The sequence below is a fragment of the Mobula birostris genome, chromosome 13 (genome assembly GCF_030028105.1).
Source record: "Mobula birostris isolate sMobBir1 chromosome 13, sMobBir1.hap1, whole genome shotgun sequence".
NCBI classification, from domain to species: domain Eukaryota; kingdom Metazoa; phylum Chordata; class Chondrichthyes; order Myliobatiformes; family Myliobatidae; genus Mobula; species Mobula birostris.
In genome coordinates, this window is record NC_092382.1 from 93,287,074 (window position 1) to 93,301,899 (window position 14,826).

The 14,826-nt window shown below is 48.7% G+C and overlaps 1 long non-coding RNA gene across 1 annotated transcript; it reads left to right on the top strand.

Annotated features, from left to right (window-relative positions):
- Window positions 1-3,808: 3,808 nt before the first annotated feature.
- On the top strand, window positions 3,809-5,853 carry LOC140207750 (uncharacterized). The gene is made up of 3 exons (XR_011888642.1): window positions 3,809-3,917; window positions 5,047-5,123; window positions 5,703-5,853. It is a non-coding gene; the product is annotated as an uncharacterized lncRNA (long non-coding RNA).
- The last annotated feature ends 8,973 nt before the right edge of the window (window positions 5,854-14,826 follow it).

Below are 14,826 nucleotides of genomic sequence, written 5' to 3' on the forward strand. Positions count from 1 at the left end.
CCATGTGGCTCACAGAGTGCCTGCCAGTCTGTCACCTCAAAACAACCCTAGAGCGCCTCATAAGCCTCCTCCGACCATTTCCTCACTGGTCAAGATGGTGTCTGGGGAGTGTTGTACAATACATGGTCAAGATGGTGTGTGGGGAATGTTGGACAATAGATGGTCAAGATGGTGTGTGGGGTGTGTTGTACAATAGATGGTCAAGATGGTGTGTGGGGTGTGTTGTATAATACATGGTCAAGATGGTGTGTGGGGTGTGTTGTACAATACATGGTCAAGATGGTGTGTGGGGAGTGTTGTACAATAGATGGTCAAGATGAAAACAGACTACAGGAAGTTAGGAAAGAAGTTGAGAAGCTGGTCCTCAAAGGTAGTAATCTCTTTTTACTGCCTGTGTCACATGACAGTGAGTATAGGAATAGAATGAGGTAGAGGATAAATATGTGGCTGAGGGATTGGGGCAGGGGGCAGGGATTCAGATATCCAGATCATTGGGACCTCTTTTGGGGCAAGTGTGACCTGTACAAAAAGGATGGGTTGCAGTTGAATCCGAGGCAGACCAAGATCCTGGCGGGAAGGTTTGCTATGGCTATTGGGGAGAGCTTAAACTAGAATTGCTGGGAGATGGGAACCAAACTGAAGAGATGGAGGAAGGGGCGGTTGGCTCACAAATAGTGTAAGCTTGGAGCCAGTGCAAAAGGAGGAGAGGCAGATGATAGAGAAGGGACGTGCTCAGACCGATGGTTTGAGATGTGTCTATTTTAATGCGAGGAATATTATGAATAAAGCGCATGAGCTTAGAGCGTGGATCAGCACTTGGAGCTACGATATTGTGGCCATTACAGAGACTCGGATGGTGCAGGTACAGGAATGGCTACTTCAAGTGCCAGGCTTTAGATGTTTCAGAAAGGATAGGGCAGGAGGCAAAAGAGGTGGGGGCGTGGCACTGGTGATCAGAGATGGTGTCACGGCTGCAGAAAAGGAGGAAGTCATGGAGGGGTTGTCTACGGAGTCTCTGTGGGTGGAAGTTAGGAATAGGAAAGGGTCAATAACTCTACTGGGTATTTTTTATAGACCACCCAATAGTAACAGGGACTTTGAGGGGCAGATAAGGAGAGAGATTCTGGAAAGGAGTAATAATAACAGTGTTGTTATGGTGGGAGATTTTAATTTCCCAAATATTGATTGGCATCTCCCTAGAGAGAGATGTTTAGATAGGGTGGAGTTTGTTAGGTCTGTTCAGGAAGGTTTCTTGACACAATATATAGATCAGCCTGCAAGAGGAGAGGCTGTACTTGATCTGGCATTGGGAAATGAACCTGGTCAGGTGTCAGGTCTCTCAGTGGGAGAAAAGTTTGGAGATAATCACAATTCTACCTCCTTTATCAAATGCATTGGAGAGGGATAGGAACAGATAAGTTAGGGAAATGTTTAATTGGCTAAGGGAAAATATGAGGCTATCAGGCAGGAATTGAAAGCATAAATTGGAAATGTTCTCAGGGAAACGTATGGAAGAAATGTGGTAAATGTTCAGGGGATACAGTATTTGTGTGGGGTTCTGCGTGGGTACGTTCGAATGAGGCATGGAAAGGATGGTGGGGTACAGGAACCGTGGTGTACAAAGGCTGTTGTAAATCTAGTTTAGAAGAAAAGAAGAGCTTACGAGAGGTTCAAAAATCTTCAAATGATAGGAATCTAGAAGATTATAAGGCTACCAGGAAGGAGCTTAAGAATGAAATTGGGAGAGCCAGAAAGGGTCATGAGAAGGCCTTAGTGGACAGGATTAAGGAAAACCCCAATGCATTCTACAAGTATGTGAAGAGCAAGAGGATAAGATGTGAGAGAATAGGACCAAACAAGTGTGACAGTGGAAAAGTGTGTTTGGAACTGGAGGAAATAGCAGAGGTACTTAATGAATACATTGCTTCAGTATTCACTACGGAAAAGGATCTTGGCAATTGTAGGGGTGACTTGCAGCGGACTGAAAAGCTTGAGCATGTAGATATTAAGAAAGAGGATGTGTTGGAGGTTTTGGAAAGCATCAAGTTGGTGAATTCACTGGGACCAGACGGGATGTACCCTAGGCTACTGTGGGAAGCGAGAGAGGAGATAGTTGAGCCTCTAGCAATGATCTTTGCATCATCAATGCCTCTCCACCTCCACTTTCTTCAATGGTCCACTCTCCTCTTGTATCAGTGCATGGTGTGTGTTGTACAAAAGATGGTCAAGATGGTGTCTGGGGAGTGCTGTACAATAGATGGTCAAGATGGTGTCTGGGGAGTGTTGTGCAATAGATGGTCAAGATGGTGTCTGGGGAGTGTTGGACAAAAGATGGTCAAGATGGTGTCTGGGGAGTGTTGGACAATAGATGGTCAAGGTGGTGTCTGGGGAGTGTTGTACAATAGATGGTCAAGATGGTGTCTGGGGAGTGTTGTACAATAGATGGTCAAGATGGTGTCTGGGGAGTGTTGTACAATAGATGGTCAAGATGGTGTCTGGAGAGTGTTGTGCAATAGATGGTCAAGATGGTGTCTGGGGAGTGTTGGACAAAAGATGGTCAAGATGGTATCTGGGGAGTGTTGTACGATAGATGGTCAAGATGGTGTCTGGGGAGTGTTGTACAATAGATGGTCAAGATGGTTTCTGGGGAGTGTTGTACAATAGATGGTCAAGATGGTGTCTGGGGAGTGTTGTACAATAGATGGTCAAGGTGGTGTCTGGGGAGTGTTGTACAATAGATGGTCAAGATGGTGTCTGGGGAGTGTTGTACAATAGATGGTCAAGATGGCACCCTGTTGCGCTCTCCGTCAAAAGTGTGACTCAGATTTAGCTGTTTTATGAGTTCATAGTGACGGTTTTGAAGACAGAATGGGATGTTAGGGGTCTAATTATAGTTCAGGAATGTGGATATGGGCGAGTTAAAGTTCAGTCCTCAGCTGCACATTCGAGGTCCAGAAATGTGGTTTTTGAAGGACATCAGGAGCCCAGGCCTTGTCAAGATGTCCTCAATGGTGGGAGGCCAGTGACCATGATGGAGCTGGTTTGTTTACAACCCTCAGCAGCTTCTTTCAATCTTGTGCTTTCCTATTTCCATATCAGACAGTGTTTCAACCAGTTACAATGCTCTCCACAGTACATCTATAGAAATTTGTGTCTTGTTATAATTTATTATTATAAACTGATTATTATTTGATTATTAAAACACAAACTATTAGAATATTAGAATTACTGTGATAAGGAGAAGTAGAGACAGGCTCTGTTTACCCTTCTTGCTGCCTCAGTAAAGCAGCCAGGATATTCAAGGACCCCATCCCGGACATTCCCTCATCTCCCCCTCCCATCGGGCAGTAGATACAAACGTCTGAAAGCACATCCCACCGGGCTTAAGGACAACTTCCACCCCCACTGTCATCAGAGTCTTGAACAGACATCTTGTACGATAAGAGGATCTGTCCTGGGACCAGTATGTAAGTGTCATTACAAAGAAGGCATGGCAGCTCCTCTACTTTCTGAGAAGTTTGCACAGATTCAGTCTGTCACCTAAAACTCTGACCAACTTCTGTAGATGCACAGTGGACAGTATTTCTGACTGGTTCCATCACGGCCTGGCATGGAAACACCAATGCCCAAGATCAGAACAGTAGTGGATACAGCGCAGTCCATCACAGGAAAAGCACTCCCCGCCATTAGATGGGGGTTGTGGTTGGCAGAGAGAGAGGATGGGGAACATGAGCTGTACATTAACACTGAACATCGTTCTGTCCCTCAGTCACAGACTCCACACTCGGTGATCCGTGTGTAACCCACACCGTCCTGGATCAGCCCTGGAGGAGCACGGATTGTTCCAACACTGAGGGTACCGGTAGAGAGCTGATGGATGATCGAAATCTTGAAGTGGGATGGTACAGGTTTAACAGGTAAAGTGAGGAGATAATCACTGAGAAACTGGACACAGAAGGGAAATGTAAAGAGGGGAACAAGGGATGTGTGAATGGGAAATGCAGGGAGACCGGGATCATCAGTGACTACACTGAGATGGGGAGTAAATACAGGGAGAGGGGAGATCCCACATTCTCGGGGTAGAGACAAGGGGGAGGTACAACGGAGAGGGAATTCCCAGGATCGGTTTCAGAAGAGTACATTTAATGTCAGAGAAATGTATACAATATACATTCTGAAATTCTTATTCTTCACAAACATCCACGAAAACAGAGGAGTAGCTCAATGAATGAATGACAGTTAAATTCCCAAGGCACCCCCAGCTCCCCCTCCCACACACAAGAAGCAGCAAGACAACAACCCCCCCACCAGCAAAAAAACATCAGCGCCCTCCACCGAGCACTCAAGCGTGTAGCAAAGCATTAGTAAAGACACAATCTTGCAGTACCCCAAAGACTACTCGTTCACCTGGTAATTCAACATACCACAGGCTCTCTCTCTCCCTAGTAAGGGAAAAAGAGGTGTCCCCATTTCACATCGAGAGGGGAGACGTAACAAAGAAGTTGCTGATTTATGATGTTAAAAGTCTGTTGTGTTGCTTTTTTCGAGCTCTAAGCCCAGAGTGTTGGCTCTCAGTACGCACAAACCCCGGCAGCTGACCCACTGCTGTCAATGTTCCGTGTTCTCCCGCAATGCTTCAGTCAGGGGCACCAGCCAAGAACCAGCACGTCCCCAGAGCCACACAAATCCAGAACCCTGAAGGCGCATTCCCTTCCAGGCCATGTCTTTGCGGTATCAAAAAGTGGCCGGTTGTGAGGCTCTCAGAGTGGGTCCCATTCCTGCAAATAACCGAAGTCAGAGTGTAACTCTAGGTCAGGGTCTTCAAAAGAACCTTGAAAAGGGAAAAAAGAGATATCAAAGGTAGAATTAGAGTTGTTTCCGAAGATGCAAGCAAAGGAGTTGCCATTTAGCGCCATCTTGACGATGCTCAGGATTGGGGTTATTGAGCAGAGACAGGGGACGGACAGAGTGAGTGCAGTTTCACATGTGTTCCTGAGTGAATAAACTCCCTCAGATCAGGGACTGACTCTCTGATTATTGTTTCAGTTCTGGAGGATGGAAGATTCCCGAGACGGTCGTTCCACAGTATCGCTGCTCCAAGAAGAACCCAGGCTGGATGGACGGTAGGGTCAGAGTTTACATAGGTGGGGCTCGGTTATTTTCGGAGATGGTCAGACTGATGACCCAGATCCCTTCAGTACGCAGAACTCAGACTCCCTGAGAGGACTTCCCACAGTTACCCAGACCACACTCCGGCCCTGGATCCTCGTGGAGTCCAGTGGAGGAGTTCCAGCTTCCTGGAGATTCCCAGGAGTTGGTCTGTGGATCCGTGGATTCAGAGCTGGTGAATTTTCTGAATGTTGGTGAAATTTTTACAGTGGCCGTGTCTGGGCTTTGCATCTGAACCCGAGGTTGGGAACATCAGGGGTGGGGCTTCACCTGCTGTCAGTCACACAATGGGAGGCATTTTTGCAACCAGATTAAAGCCCTGAGACTCTCAGGACCTCCCCTACAGGAGCTGGTCTCAGGGACCAGGTGCTGCCACATGGAGGGAGGGTGGGGTGGGGAGTGTGAAGGCTGCAGATCACCACTGACTGAGACCATGGGTTGTGAACCACTGATTTACAGTGGGTCTTGCTTCACATTCCCCGCTGTACTGTGGGACCGGGTACATTTTACAGTGTTTATAAATCTCATTCCAGGTCCCCATCCCAACGTGGGAGAGGGGGAGGTGACCAGGACCATCTGCTTCACCAGCAATAAAAAGCCCTGTGACAAGAAACAGGAGATCAGGGTGAAAAACTGCTCTGGTTACTTTGTATATCGGCTGTGGCCGACACTTTGGGATCACACTGTGTACTGTACAGGTAGGTCACTGTTCCCCAGTGACTGGAATATTGGTGGTGGTGGGGGGGTGTGGGAGAAAGAGTGAAAATCTAATATGTCTGACTCTGCCACCACCCCAGGAAGGGCATTTCATGCACCCACCACTCTCTGTGTAAAGGAATTACCTCTGACATACTTTCCTCCAATTACCTTAAAATTACACCTGGTATTAGCCATTTCCCAACTGGAGAAAAGTCTCTAGCTGTCTACGCGATCTATGCCTCTTACCATATTGTACACCTCCATCAAGACACCTCTCATCCTCCTTCACTCCAAAGAGAAAAGCCCAAACTCATTGGATAATCCAGGCACATTAATCCAGGCCCATCCTGTGAAATCTCCTCCACGCACTCTCTAAAGTTTCCACATCCTTCCTATAATGAGGGGACCAGAAACACCTCCACAGTCTGCCCTATCACACATGGAGACCTCGTGACTTGTACAGGGGTGGGGGGAAAGAGTGAAGGAGAATGGAGAGATAGCAGAGAAAAGATTCAGGAACATCTCGGAAGGAGGGAAGTGGGAGAAGAAAGAGGAGGAAGAGTGGGGAGGAGGCGACAGGGGAAGGGACAGTGGAGACAGGCCAGAGGTGGGTTGGGAGAAAGGTCTGGAGTGCAGGATGAAGAGAGGGGACTGAAGGGAAGGATGGATGCTGAGAAGGAGCCATATTTGGTGTGGGGAAGTTACTGAAGGTTTTTCCTGTAAGCCACACACTGCCCTGACTTGGAAATACATTGCTGTTCCTTCAGTGTCACTGGGTCAAATCACTGAAACTGCCGAACATCATTGTTGTATCCCCACACATCATGGACTGCAGCAGTTCAAGATGTCAGCTCACCACCATCACCATCTTCTGAAGATCATCTCTGGAGGGGCAGTTAAACACGAGCTCAGCCTCTGAAACTCACGTCCCTTCGATGTATAAAACAATATTAATGATGCCCAGGGGTTGCTGACTCTCTCACGGTGGTGTCTGAAAAGAGGATGCTGTCCAAGTTGCATGCCACCTTGGACAATATCTCCCATCCACTACATAATGTACTGGGTGGGCACAAGAGTACATTTAGCCAGAGACTCATTCCACCGAGATGCAACACAGAGCGTCATCGGAAGTCATTCCTGCCTGTGGCCATCAAACTTTACAACTCCTCCCTTGGAGGGTCAGACACCCTGAGCCAATAGGCTGGTCCTGGACTTATTTCCTGGCATAATTTGCATATTACTATTAATTATTTATGGTGCAACTGTAACGAAAACCAATTTCCCCCGGGATCAATAAAGTATGACTATGAAGTGCAGATTGGAGTTGTGGATGGCAGAGAAAGAGGATAGGGAATGTGAGTTGTACATTAACACTGAACATTGTTCTGTCCCTGAGTCACAGACTCCACACTCGGTGATCCGTGTGTAAACCACACCGTCCTGGATCAGCCCTGGAGGAGCACGGATTGTTCCAACACTGAGTGTACCGGTGGACGATGGATGGGTGATGGAAATCTTGAAGTGGGATGGTACAGATTTAACAGGTAAAGTGAGGAGATAATCACTGAGAAACTGGACACAGATGGGAATGTAAACAGGGGAACAAGGGGTGTGTGAATGGGAAATGCAGGGAGACCGGGATCATCAGTGACTACACTGAGATGGGGAGTAAATACAGGGAGAGGGGAGATCCCACATTCTCAGGGTAGAGTCTCTCTGAGTGAATAAACTCCCTCAGATCAGGGACTGACTCTCTGAATGTTGTTTCAGTTCCGTAGGATGGAAGATTCCCGAGACGGTTGTTCCACAGGGTCGTTGTTCCGGGGAGACCTCAGGCTGGTTAAACGGTAGGGTCAGAGTTTACATCAGTGGGGCTTGGTTCATTTCAGAGAGGGTCAGACTGATGACCCAGATCCCTTCAGATATGAACACAGAACTCAGACTCCCTGAGTGGACTTCCCACGGTTACCCAGACCACACTCCGGCCCTGCATCCTCGTGGAGTCCAGTGGAGGAGTTCCAGCTTCCTGGAGTTTCCCAGGAGTTGGGCTGTGGTTCCATGGATTCAGAGCTGGTGAATTCTGTGAACATCGGTGAAATTTTTACAGTGGCTCAGTCTGGGCTTTGCAGCTGAACTTGAGGTTGGGAACATCAGGGGTGGGGCTTCACCAGCTGTCAGTCACATCAGGGCGGGGCTTCATCTGTCAGTCATGTCAGGATCAGGGCTTCTCATTCTGTCAATCAGACTGTGTCAGGGCCTCACCTGCTGTCAGTCACGACATGAGAGACATTTTTGTTACCAGACTAAACCCCTGGGACTCGCAAGACCTCCCGAACTGGAGCCAGTCTCAGGAACCAGGTGTTTCCACAGGGAGGGTAGGGTGGGGAGTGTGAAGGCAGCAGATCACCACTGACAGACGGTGGGTTGTGAATCACTGATTTACAGTGGGTTTTGATTCACATTCCCTGCTGTACTGTGGGACCGAGTACATTTTACAGTGTTTATAAACCTCATTCCAGGTCCCCATCCCAACGTGGGAGAGGGGGAGGTGACCAGGACCATCTGCTTCACCAGCAATAAAAACCCCTGTGACAAGAAACAGGAGATCAGGGTGAAAAACTGCTCTGGTTACTTTGTGTATCGGCTGTGGCCGAAACTTTGGGATCACACTGTGTACTGTACAGGTAGGTCACTGTTCCCAGTGACTGGAATATTGGTGGTGGGGGTGGGGGGATGGGAGAAAGAGTGAAAGTCTAATATGTCTGACTCTGCCACCACCCCAGGAAGGGCATTTCATGCACCCACCAATCTCTGTGTAAAGAAATCACCTCTGATATCCATCCTAAACTCCTCCAATTTCCTTAAAATTACACCGCCTGGTATGAGCCACTTCCACCCTGGGAAAACAGTCTCTGGTTGTTTACTCAATCTATGCCTATTATCGTATGTACACCTCTGTCAAGTCCCCTCTCTTCCTTCTTTGTTCCACATAGAAAAGTCTGAGCTCACTCAGTCGATTATCATTAACCCAGGCACCATCTCTCCGCACACTCTAAAGCTTCCACATCTTTCCTAGAATGAGGTGACCAGAACCATCCCAACAGTCTGTCCTGCCACACATGGGGACCACATGAAGACTGTAAGGGGTCGGGGGAGGGAATGGGAAAGAGTGGAGGATAATGGAGGGGTAAGAGGGTCAAGACTAGGATGGAGGGAAATGGGAAAGAGGAGAGGAAGGGGTGTGGAGTAAAGGTGACAGGGGAAGGGGCAGTGAAGGCAGACTGAAGATGGAGAGGGAAAGAGGTCTTGGTAGAGGGATGAAGAGAGGGGACAGGAGGGCTGGAGGGATGCATAGTTGTGGGTGTGACGGCTTCTGGAAGGTTCTCTCTAAACCACACACTTGGAAATACATTGCTGTTCCTTCAGTGTCACTGGGTCTAAACTCCTGAACGTCATTGTGGGTGACGCCACACATCAAGGACTGCAGCAGCACCACCACAACCTTCTTAAGGGCAACTCTGGAGGGGCAATTATACAGCCCAGCATCTGAAACTCTCATCCCTCAGATTATTAAAAACATATACTGATGGCCAGGGGTTGCTGAGGGTGGAAGTGCAGATGGGGGTTGTGGTTGGCAGAGAAAGAGGATGGGGAACGTGAGCTGTACATTAACACTGAACATCGTTCTGTCCCTCAGTCACAGACTCCACACTCGGTGATCCGTGTGTAACCCACACCGTCCTGGATCAGCCCTGGAGGAGCACGGATTGTTCCAACACTGAGTGTACCGGTGGACAATGGAAGGGTGATGGAAATCTTGAAGTGGGATGGTACAGATTTCACAGGTAAAGTGAGGAGATAATCACTGAGAAACTGGACACAGAAGGGGAATGTAAACAGGGGAACAAGGGGTGTGTGAATGGGAAATGCAGGGAGACCGGGATCATCAGTGACTACACTGAGATGGGGAGTAAATACAGGGAGAGGGGAGATCTCACATTCTCGGGGTAGAGACAAGGGGGAGGTACAACAGAGAGGGAATTCCCAGGATCGGTTTCAGAAGAGTACATTTAATGTCAGAGAAATGTATACAATATACATTCTGAAATTCTTTTTCTTCACAAACATCCACGAAAACAGAGGAGTAGCTCAATGAATGAATGACAGTTAAAACCCCAAGGCACCCCCAGCTCCCCCTCCCACACCCAAGAAGCAGCAAGACAACGACCCCCCCCACCAGCAAAAAAACATCAGCGCCCTCCACCGAGCACTCAAGCGTGTAGCAAAGCATTAGTAAAGACACAGTCTTGCAGTACCCCAAAGACTACTCGTTCACCTGGTAATTCAGCATACCACAGGCTCTCTCTCTCCCCAGTAAGGGAAAAAGAGGTGCCCCATTTCACATCGAGAGGGGAGACGTAACAAAGAAGTTGCTGATTTATGATGTTAAAAGTCTGTTGTGTCGCTTTTTTCGAGCTCTAAGCCCAGAGTGTTGGCTCTCAGTACGCACAAACCCTGGCAGCTGACCCACTGCTGTCAATGTTCCGTGTTCTCCCGCAATGCTTCAGTCAGGGGCACCAGCCGAGAACCAGCACGTCCCCAGAGCCACGCAAATCCAGAACCCTGAAGGCGCATTCCCTTCCAGGCCGTGTCCTTGCGGTATCAAAAAGTGGCCGGTTGTGAGGCTCTCAGAGTGGGTCCCATTCCTGCAAATAACCGAAGTCAGAGTGTAACTCTAGGTCAGGATCTTCAAAAGAACCTTGAAAAGGGAAAAAAGAGATATCAAAGGTAGAATTAGAGTTGTTTCCGAAGATGCAAGCAAAGGAGTTGCCATTTAGCGCCATCTTGACGATGCTCAGGATTGGGGTTATTGAGCAGAGACAGGGGACGGACAGAGTGAGTGCAGTTTCACATGTGTTCCTGAGTGAATAAACTCCCTCAGATCAGGGACTGACTCTCTGATTGTTGTTTCAGTTCTGGAGGATGGAAGATTCCCGAGACGGTCGTTCCAAAGGATCGCTGCTCCAGGAAGAACCCAGGCTGGTTAAACAGTAGGGTCAGAGTTTACATCAGTGGGGCTCGGTTATTTTTGGAGAGGTTCAGACTGATAACCCAGATCCCTTCAGATACGAACACAGAACTCAAACTCCCTGAGAGGACTTCCCACATTTACCCAGACCACACTCCGGCCCTAGATCCTCGTGGAGTTCAGTGGAGGAGTTTTAGTTTCCTGGAGTTTCCCAGGAGTTGGTCTGTGGTTCCATGGATTCAGAGCTGGTGAATTCTCTGAGTGTCGGTGAAATTTTTACAGTGGCTGAGTCTGGGCTTTGCATCTGAACCCGAGATTGGGAGCAGCAGGGGTGGGGTTTCACCAGCTGTTGGTCATATCAGAGGTGGGGCTTCTAAATCTGTAAATCACACTGTGTCACGGCCTCACCTGCTGTCGGTCACACAATGGGAGACATTTTTGCGACCAGATTAAAGCCCTGGGACTCACAGGACCTCCCCAACAGGAGCTGGTCTTGGGAACCAGGTGCTGTCACATGGAGGGTGGGGTGAGGAGTGTGAAGACAGCAGATCACCACTGACTGAGACCGTGGGTTGTGAACCACTGATTCACAGTGGGTCCTGCTTCACATTCCCCGCTGTACTGTGGGACTGGGTACATTTTACAGTGTTTATAAATCTCATTCCAGGTCCCCATCCCAACGTGGGAGAGGGGGAAGTGACCGGGACCATCTGCTTTACCAGCAATAAAAAGCCCTGTGACAAGAAACAGGAGATCAGGGTGAAAAACTGCTCTGGTTACTTTGTGTATCAGCTGTGGCCAACATTTTGGGATCACACTGTGTACTGTACAGGTAGGTCACTGTTCCCCAGTGACTGGAATATTGGTGGGGGGGGGGTTGGTGGGAGAAAGAGTGAAAGTCTCATGTATCTGACCATACCACCACCCCAGGAAGGGTATTTCGTGCACCCACCACTCTCTGTGTAAAGAAATTACCTCTGATATCCAGACTGCACTTTCCTCCAATCACCTTAAAATTACACCCACTGGTATTAGCCACCTCTGCCCTGGGAATAAGTCTGGCTGTCTACTTGATCTATGCCTCTTACCATATTGTACACCTCCATCAAGTCACCTCCCATTCTCCTTTGCTCTAAAGGGAAAAGCCCGAGCTCATTTGATTATCCAGGCATATTAATCCAGGCGCCATCCTGGTAAATCTCCTCTATGCACTCTCTAAAGTTTCCACATCCTTCCTATAATGAGGGGACCAGAAACACCTCCACAGTCTGCCCTATCACACATGGAGACCTCATGATTTGTAAAGGGGCGGGGGGCAAGAGTGAAGGAGGATGGAGAGATAGCAGAGAAAAGATTCAGGAACATCTCGGAAGGAGGGAAGTGGGAGAGGAGAGAGGAGGGAGAGTGGGGAGGAGGCGACATGGGAAGGGGCAGCAGAGACAGACCGGAGGTGGGTGGGAGAAGGTCTGGAGTGTAGGATGAAGAGAGGGGACTGAAGGGGAGGAGGGATGCTGAGAGGAAGCCATAGTTGGGGGTTTGGGAAGTTACTGCAAGTTTCCATCTAAGCCACACACTGTCATGACTTGGAAATACATTGCTGTTCCTTCAGTGTCACTGGGTCAAAACCCTGGAACTCCCGAACATCACTGTGGGTGTCCCCACACATCAAGGACTGTAGCAGTTCAAGGTGTCAGTTCACCAACACCTCCACCTTCTGAAGATCATCTCTGGAGGGGCAGTTAAACACAAGCTCAGCCTCTGAAACTCACATCCCTTTGATGAATAAAAAAATATTAATGATGCCCAGGGGTTACTGAGGGTGGAAGTACAGATGGGGGTTGTGGTTGGCAGAGAAAGAGGATGGGGAACGTGATCTGTACATTAACACTGAACGTCGTTCTGTCCCTCAGTCACAGACTCCACACTCGGTGATCCGTGTGTAACCCACACCGTCCTGGATCAGCCCTGGAGGAGCACGAATTGTTCCAACACTGAGTGTACCGGTGGAGAGTTGATGGATGATCAAAATCTTGAAGTGGGATGGTACAGGTTTAACAGGTAAAGTGAGGAGATAATCACTGAGAAACTGGACACAGAAGGGGAATGTAAAGAGGAGAACAAGGGGTGTGTGAATGGGAAATGCAGGGAGACCGGGATCATCAGTGACTACACTGAGATGGGGAGTAAATACAGGGAGAGGGGAGATCCCACATTCTCAGGGTAGAGACAAGGGGGAGGTACAACAGAGATGGAATTCCCAGGATTGGGGGTTATTGACCAGAGACAGGGTACGGACAGGGTGAGTGCAATTTTCCATGTCTCTCTGATTGAATAAACTCCCTCAGATCAGGGACTGACTCTCTGATTGTTGTTTCAGTTCCGGAGGATGGAAGATTCCCGAGACGGTTGTTCCACAGGGTCGCTGCTCCGGGGAGATCCCAGGCTGGTTAAACGGTAGGGTCGGAGTTTACATCAGTGGGGCTCGGTTATTTTTGGAGATGGTCAGACTGATGACCCAGTTCCCTTCAGGTACAAACACAGAACTCAGACTCCCTGAGAGGACTTCCCACAGTTACCCAGACCACACTCCGGCCCTGGATCCTCGTGGAGCCCAGTGGAGGAGTTCCAGCTTCCTGGAGATTCCCAGGAGTTGGGCTGTGGTTCCAAGGATTCAGAGCTGGAAAATTCTCTGATTGTCAGTGAAATTTTTACAGTGGCCAAGTCTGGGCTTTGCATCTGAACCCGAGGTTGGGAACATCAGGGGTGGGGCTTCAGTACCTGTCAGTCACATCAGGCACTGTACTTCAGTGCAGTGACATCAACCGTCTCGACCGTCTAGATGGGACATCAACCGTTTCGACTTCACCGCACCTTGTTCCCATTCCAACCTTACTCCTTCCGAATGCTCTGCTTTCCACTCCCTCCACACTAATCCTAACCTTACGATTAAACCCGCCAATAAGGGGGGTGCTGTTGTAGTCTGGCGTACTGACCTCTACCTTGCCGAGGCTCAGTGACAACTCGCGGATACCTCCTCTTATGTACCCCTCGATCGTGATCCCACTAAGGAGCACCAGGCCATTGTCTCCCACACCATCACCGACTTTATCCGCTCAGGGGATCTCCCATCCACAGCTACCAACCTTATAGTTCCCACACCTCGCACTTCCCGTTTCTACCTCCTACCCAAGATCCACAAACCTGCCTGTCCTGGCTATTGTCTCAGCTTGCTCTTGCCCCACCGAACTCGTTTCTGCATATCTCAACACGGTTTTATCCCCCCTTGTTCAGTCCCTTCCTACCTATGTTCGTGACACTTCTCACGCTGTTAAACTTTTCGATGATTTTAAGTTCCTTGGCCCCCACCGCTTTATTTTCACCATGGATGTTCAGTCCCTATATACTTTCATCCCCCATCAGGAAGGTCTCAAAGCTCTCCACTTCTTTTTGGGTTCTAGACCTAACCAGTTCCCTTCTACCACCACTCTGCTCCATCTAGCAGAATTAGTCCTTACTCTTAATAATTTCTCCTTTGGGTCCTCCCACTTCTTCCAAACTAAAGGTGTAGCTATGGGCACCCGTATGGGTCCTAGTTATGCCTGCCTTTTTGTTGGCTTTGTGGAACAATCTATGTTCTGTGCCTATTCTGGTATCTGTCCCCCACTTTTCCTTTGCTATATCGACGACTGCATTGGCGCTGCTTCCTGCACGCATGCTGAGCTCGTTGACTTTATTAACTTTGCCTCCAACTTTCACCCTGCCCTCAAGTTTACCTGGTCCATTTCCGACACCTCCCTCCCCTTTCTAGATCTTTCTGTCTCTGGAGACAGCTTATCCACTGATGTCTACTATAAGCCTACTGACTCTCACAGCTATCTGAACTATTCCTCTTCTCACCCTGTCTCTTGCAAAAATGCCATCCCCTTCTC